This window comes from Pocillopora verrucosa, chromosome 5 (assembly GCF_036669915.1).
Source record: "Pocillopora verrucosa isolate sample1 chromosome 5, ASM3666991v2, whole genome shotgun sequence".
Classification (NCBI taxonomy): domain Eukaryota; kingdom Metazoa; phylum Cnidaria; class Anthozoa; order Scleractinia; family Pocilloporidae; genus Pocillopora; species Pocillopora verrucosa.
Window position 1 is genome coordinate 19372059 of NC_089316.1, and position 7906 is coordinate 19379964.

The 7906-nt window shown below is 37.4% G+C and overlaps 1 pseudogene; it reads right to left on the bottom strand.

Moving 5' to 3' along the window:
- Positions 1-439: 439 nt before the first annotated feature.
- On the bottom strand, positions 440-3789 carry LOC131778193 (uncharacterized; annotated as a pseudogene).
- Positions 3790-7906: the final 4117 nt, after the last annotated feature.

A 7906-nucleotide genomic window follows, 5' to 3' on the forward strand; every position in this document is an offset into this window, starting at 1 on the left:
TTATCGCGTTCGCGTGAATGTATTTTCTTCAGTGTGTTCTCGCACCTTTACCTATCGCTTAGGGCGGGGTACCTTTGCGTGCCTATACTGTTGCGCGTTCGCATTCAGAGTTAAAACTAGAGTTAAGTATAGCTTCTGTTTTTAAAAATACGGTAATTTCATGTAAAGGGAAACTTTGTGCCAGTCGATCTGATTCGATAATTCTAATCTTATTAGGTTTTTTTCAGACTTTCCATTTTTTAACGTTTTGAACATTAAAGTTGGAAATAATTTGCAACAGTTGCTTTGCTGATGGTAATCTTATCCTTCACGGCATATCAATGTCTGGGAACTTCTTTTGTAAAATGATTCGAGCATTATTGTATTTTCTTTAGCTCAACTAATAGGTAATGCCATGTATTGTTAGGAATACTTCGATAAATTTGTTGTTGTTGTTATTGTAGCTGCATAAAATTGCAATTTGGCCAACAGTCAGCCACTGGATTGTAATACATGTAACATTTAAAAACTGATAAAAAATGAGATGAAACACTGACAGCAATATTTTGGGTTTCTCTTAAAGAACCGTACTAAAGGTTCAATATTTTATTGCGCAAAAATAAATAACTACAGCTATTTCATGAGAGGTCATACTATAACTTCTTAAACACTAACTGTTGTACAGGATCACGCGATACATTTGGTACCTATTGCTATATAAAATAACTACTTGTGCAAACCAATTTTGGCAATAGCATAATCAAATGAAATTAATTGCAAATTGACTGAATTGTGACAGTACATAAAAATCTAAATACAATATTCTTATTAATCTAACATGTCATATTATGTGATCACTGATTTATTTCAGTCTCTAACCAAAATAATTGCTGTTGTCAACTAATTCAGCTTATCATGATCCAACTTAGGATGTTTCAGAATGTAAATATCTAGAAATGAAAATGTATCTTGAGACTCAGTTTTGGATTCAATCATGTGCAGATGTTCAATGAGAAAGTACCGACACCAAATCCACTTTCTGCAATCTGTTTTCCTTTCCATAAATTAAAGCTCCATAATGCTAGACTCTAGCTGAGTTTGGTAATGGTAAATAATTTCATGAACTTTTTCTTGCTAAGGGCGCAGAAGTGGAACTTGATATTTAACAGACACAGCTAGACTGGAATCTTCCTACTGGCACATAAAAGGCATGTTCTGGAATAACTGACTCGAAATGATTTGGCCAAATCTCTACAGGTTTTAAAAACCTGTTACACTGAGGATGCCTAGCATACCATTCAACTAATGCTAGAAGGTGGGTGATCTTTTGAGATTTTCCATTCTCCATTTTGATGACCACATCATGTTGCAGAAAGTCCCTGATGAAAGCAGGTCTACTAGAGTCATCAAACCACTGTGTGGTAACTGTTGAAGGCTGTTGGTTACAAGCTGAGTCTGCTGCACAACGGTATCCTTTGTATAAAAGGTGCTTGAACTTATCACAGAAGCTGGAAACATGGATGATTCTACCACCAGCATACATGGTCTCGTAAGTCTTCTGTAGTCTCCTCACATCATCACTTTCAATTGCATCCCCTTTTGATTGGTGGTAGTGGTACTTGAGTCTCAGTTTTACTAAGGTTAACGTTAACTGGACTGCCAGTTTCAGATTCAACCATGTTGCAGAACTGCTGGACACGGACACTTCCTTCTAGTAAAGTTCCCTTTTGCTTGCCTTCACAATCCATAAGTTGCTGGAACTCTTCCATGCCTCCTGGAAATATAATTTGAACTCCTGGGGATAATAAAATGAACACCAGTTAACATATGGTTCATAATGTATTCTGATACATCTAGGCATTATGCAAAGGCTTACACAAAGCAACATGCCACAAACAAGGTATCAGGCCTCTGGCAGGTGCAAGGTTAAAATTAAAAGTCCGGCATAAAATTTTGATAATAATAAAAAATTATGTGATATTTTTGTGGGCTTATTATTATTTGATTTTAATTTGACAGTCAGTCATTCAGTTGGTCAGTCATTCAGGTCAGGTCAAAAGCTAATGAGTTTTGCTACTACACTGTATAAGTGCTTTGTTGCCACAGACTTAATGGCCCGTCTGCTTTAAACTTTTACATTTATGTAACATGTATACATGTACATGTATGTTTGAATATGGAGGTTTGAGTGTTCACATAATTTTTTTTTTATTTCAAAGAATATGGCATGATTGCATTCTATTAAAATGTCAAGAAAGGGAACACCAGTTTGAAAGAATTAATTTTCATTTCTTAAAATTTATTAGAGAAGAGTTTAATACCTACCAATATTAACATTGTTTGTATGGTAATCTCCCATAATTCCACTGTACCTCTCAAATGTGAAGCACCAAAAAGAGAAAACAGGTCCATAATCAAGTATGCAATCCTTAAAATGGCCATGAAGATGCATGTTTGGTGTGCACTTCTCCTTCCCACAGAGGGCTTCTAAACATTACACAAAATCGCATCAGCTTGTGGTCAGCTTCCATACACTCCTCCTTGGTGATAACTTTTCTGCAAAGCAGTTGACAGGCATGTACAAATGCTGTCCACATTCCATAATGTCCACTGGGTATTACTCCCTTTAAAGCAAAAAAGGAGTAAATACATACCCAGTTCTTTCACTGGTCACCAGTGAATCCCTTAAATCCTTCAGAAATTTTGCTTTGGATGCACCCAATTTCAGATGGTGGCTTAACAAGATTGACACGTTTCTGTACTCTCTCCAAGTCAGATTCACTCAGAATTCCCATTTCAGTCCAAGTCTTAAGAACATGTTTGGCACTCCCAAGAGGCAAGTTATGCATGGGATCAATCAGTGCCAATCTTATAGCATCATAGTATGGAAGCTGGAACAGGACAGAGTAATGTGCTCCACTTGAAGAGGCAAATTTCTGGGCATCACTTGGTGTTTTAGCTTGGCAAACTTTCTCTGCAGATGTTCGATGGTCTTCATTAGATTGCTGTTCCCAGATTTCTCTATCAAATCCTGAGAAATCAGGTTTATCACCAAATGATGCTCTTGGAAATTTTTTAAAGCATTTGCTGCATCCTGAAAATATAGTAAAACACCATATAAACAATGATGCCAGTGCAACAAGCATGTATTTACACACACAACAAATATATACCTGCCAACCTTTATTTGAGCCAAGGGTGCGAGATTTTTATCCTACAAGTGCCAGAATTTTTGATAGAGAACCTGATCATATCTGGAGATAATCCAAAGACTTCGAATGCACACCCAAACAATTCCAAACTTCCTAACACATGAAAACACAACCTCGTCTCTAGCACTTCCCTTCTAAAAATCAGAGGATGTATTAGCTCAAACTTTTCTTCTAGGTGTGAGGAATTGGTCAGCTGGTGAGGGCTGACTTGAGATCGAAGTTTTTTTATGCCCAAGACATGTGAGTTGGTAGGTATACATACACAAATACAAAAAAAAATAACCAAGGAGTTATTATTAAAATTGTATAAAACACTCTAGTTATAGTGCATCTTTGAGCACTCACTTTTCTTTGCAGTATGGCCAATAAAACCTCCACATTTCGAAGTTGCTGGACTATATCACTTGACAAGGCTAAGATAGCAGCTCAGAACATCTCCCCAGTTCCAGAAATGTTTGTGTCTAAGATAACTCCATCCCACAAGTCAATAAGGTCATCTACTAATGGCCGCAGGAAGGAATTGATATAATGCTTAGGATCCTTTGGTCCAGGAATTATTCCAACAACAATAAGATTTTCAGGTTTGAAGCATTCTTTTTTGGAAGGTTCATTACAACCAAATGTTCATGACACAAATGGATTTTGAACCATGAGGAGTGAGCTGAAGCCAGTCAATGTTCAACATGAGAGCAAAGTTATTTGGTATAGCAAGAAAGGGCTCTCCATCCACATACTGAAACTCTTTCCAAACTCTTCCTTCAAAACAGTCTCCAAGAACATTGTCTGACAGCTGAGTGGAACAATTTCTCCACTTTTCACAGTTTTCCATGAAGTTTGGCTTGTTAATGAGGTCTTGTAATGAATCAGTAACCTTTTTAAAGCAGTAAACCTGCCTAGGATACAAGAATGTCTTTCCTGCTCTTGACCTCATAACTTTCATCAGAACAGAACCACATGGCCTCCTTCGGGCTTGGTGTGGGTGGCATGGATAACTCACATGACTGCATTTTGCTGATACAACCTCACCATTTGGCCTTTGGCAAACACATTCATCAAAATTATAGAGAGTTTTACACTTAAGGCAAACTGCATTTTTAATAAAACTGTCCTTCTGAAGGCCAAGATTTTTTCGAATCATGAACAATGTTTCTGGGATGATCTTGGCAAGGTAATAAGAACTTCTGCTTGCATCATCTTACCACTACCAGATAAGAACAGCTTGAAAAACTTTAAGAGTAGAACAATAGCCCTGTCTGCAACTTTGAACATTGCCTGCCACAGAAGTAAGAATAAAAGCAAAGCCCTCAGTTCTGTGCAATCACTTCCTGGTTCCTTCTGTTTACCACATTTTTTTTGCACTGTTTTCCATTTCATCAGAATACTCAAAGTTCTGTGTATTGTTCTCTACATCATCCTCCTGAAGTGAAATAACAGTACATCAGAAACAATAGCAATAAATAGTACGTAAGGTTCAGTATACATGTACATCATTCTGCATGTATTTACATCACTTGTGAATAAAATGAATATCAAAATATTTCACTAAAAGAAATTTTACACATAAAAGCAGGGCAGTAGCCACACTGTAGCCTGAGGCAAGACGAGGCACTTGCCTCATCTAAATTTTTACCTTAGATAAAACAGTAAAACCTAGCTTAAGTTGGAAAAGTAATCCCCAGAAAACCTTTTTCTATTGGTTTATGAGAGATTAAGCTACCTAAGAAGAGTGATTTAAGAGCAAAAGCCATTTTATGAGGGTCATTAAGAGAGATGGCAATGTTATGATCTGCTCTTTTTGTATTAGTTTGCAGTATGAACCAATAATATTCTATAAACTAACCAAGAGTTGTTGTTCTGATTGCATGGAGCTTTCATGTTTTTCCACTGAGGACTCCTCTGGTAACATTTCATCGTCTACATCATTTTCACCACCACTAGAATCTCCTTCTGAAAAGAACTGCCTGTCTTCATCATCCCAACAAGGAAGAGCACCTTCATTTTCTGAATCAGAGTCCATGTCTAACTCAAGCTCCACATTTTGACTAGAGAATCCACATGCAATATCACCATAGTGTCTGATGCTCATAGAAGGTACTTTTCCTCACTTTTCTTGCAGTGGTTACAGTAGAACTTCTCACCAATTCTAGGAGTGACTAACAACACAAGATGAATGTCAGATCGATCAGCATCAATGAGCTGATATACAGTGAGGCTCCTTTTAAAGAGCAACATGCAATAGCATTGCTACAGGTGTATTTCCTGGGGTATAAAATAACAACCTTTACACACAAACAGATGTGTGTACCCAAGAGTCAAAAGTAAAACAAAAGCAAATAAAGAAAAATTATTATTATTAAAAAGGTCAATTTGCATCAAGCTGTTTACATATAACATTGTAAAGCAACAGACTGTGTTTTTCCACATCTGAATGTCATTTTCCACAGAGAACTGAAGTACTGTACATGTAATTGATTGGTGGACCTTATGTTGATACATAGGAAAAAGTCAGAAAAATCCTGGCCCTGCCCCAACAAAGTTTTGAATGTAATTACATAAATACAACCCATAACAGACAGCCTGGACAGAGCTGTAAAAGTACTGTGCATGTGGCATTGTCATTAGGGGCTGTAACCCGTAACCCGTAATACCTGTTACAGCCGAGCTTAATTGATATTATAATAAAGTTCAGATATAACGCGCGCTGTCATTGGTTGATAGAGCGTGCTCTATGAGAGTATAGTGCATAGAGCTGACCTTAAGCTGTCACGCCATCTGCCAATTGTACTGTGTTCGAGCTTTTCCGGGACTTCTTTTTAGCTTTTTTCCGATAAATGAAAGTGAAATTTCGGAACTGAAGCGAACCGGCAAGTAGCAACAGAAGAATCAAACAAAGGTTTGTAAACATACCAGGCGCCGTAATTTACGTTATTAAAACGTGAGCAGATACGAAAATCCTCAAAGGAAAAACAAAATAAACATTCCGAGTTTTAAAGATTTTCACGCTCAGTTAGATTGCAAGCTTACGTACGGTAATAAAAATCAAACACAGCTAACACTCGTATAGTATATAAAGTTCAGTGTTCAAAAACAAAACAGAACAAAACAGAAATTATGAAAAATATAACCAAACTGGCATAATTGTTAAAATTCATACTAATCATGACGGTGTCTGAGCGAATATGATCATGCTGAATTTCATCGCGGCTTGCTCATCATGGCGATCTCCTGTCATCACAGTAAAGCAAGCCTCAGAAACTACATCGGCCGCCCTTCGAGTGAAAAAATAAGATCTTGCTCTTATCCTTTCCGATACGTTGAGTGGCAATTCACATCGGTCACTACAGCCGAGTTTTGCGGCGCTATCATCCCGAGCGATCTTCATGTTCCGGTGAATTCGGCTGTCGTTCATTCAAAAAACATTCGCCTTGAACAGTTTGTTTTCTACCTTCTAATGTGAAAAAACTCGCGTGTTTTTATGAGCCATAATTCGGCTGAAGTTCACTGAACATTTCACTTCAAGATTCTGTCTTAGAGACTTAAAAACTTCAGGCAAAAGTGCTAAATTCGACTTGCCGAATTATTTTAGTTTGTAAACTATCGTGGAATGTGAACTTTGATGGTTTTTGAACTTTGATGGTTTGACACTTTTGACAGCTTTAGTCTTGAACAGCCAATCAGATTATTTTAACCACTCTAACAAGGATTCTGATTGGCTTATTGTAGCGTGCTTTATGAGAGTATAGAGCATGCTGACGACATTGTTGTTCGCTTTGGAAATAAAGTTTGTTTAGAAAATTAAAAGTAATGCTTGGGTAATTTAACGGATTCTTTATTATAAAACAAACAGAGAAGCCTTGACTGTGCTCTGTTCTGTTATAAAGCACTTAGGAAGCGGCTAGAGCACTCAAGAAGTGGGAAGAAACACTCGAGCAACATGGGCTCTTACCAAAAACATTTCTGGTCACTTGAAGATATTGATGATAATGGTAATACGTTTATATCAGTAATGCGGCTGAAGACTAACTATCGTCATTTGTCGACAGGTTCTTGGACAACAACCAGTTGGAGAATTTGCCAAAAGACATATTTATGAACAATATCAACCTAGAAAGGCTGTAAGTCAACAGTGAAGGCTATTCTTTCTAATTTTAATCATGCAGGCAATGTACAGGGACGATGAGCAGGGACAACGAAAGACTTACAGGGATAATTGTGACAGTTACAACATTGCAATGATCAGACATGTTCACGTTGCTAAAACAATGAAGGAAAAAAAAACGATGTTGGCCTTTTTTTTTCTTTTTCGCCGCAAATATTCTATCGACAGCCTAGGAACGCATCTGGTTTGCAAATGTTTCGGTGCTTAAGAGAGTGTCTCTGTAAGAGCGGTCCGGTCGATTTTGCTAGAGACACGGATTTCGCTCGTTTCTCGTGTGTTGTAAGACATTCATGTACCTATACTAAAACCACAATCAGTTTGATCGGATCTCTTTATTTTTCAGAGTTTTACGGAAATTAAATTTCACTCGAGCGAAGGCTTGTCGTGACACTTTTCAAGACTTTAATTTCATACAACTTTGGAGGACAATTTACAAAAAACTACGGAACTCAGCAAAAAACAAATACCACAGCCATGTATATTAACTCTATCTTATCTATCGAGGCGACTTTTGTAAACATCACGTGTCAATCAAGGAAACAGGAAGACTTGAATG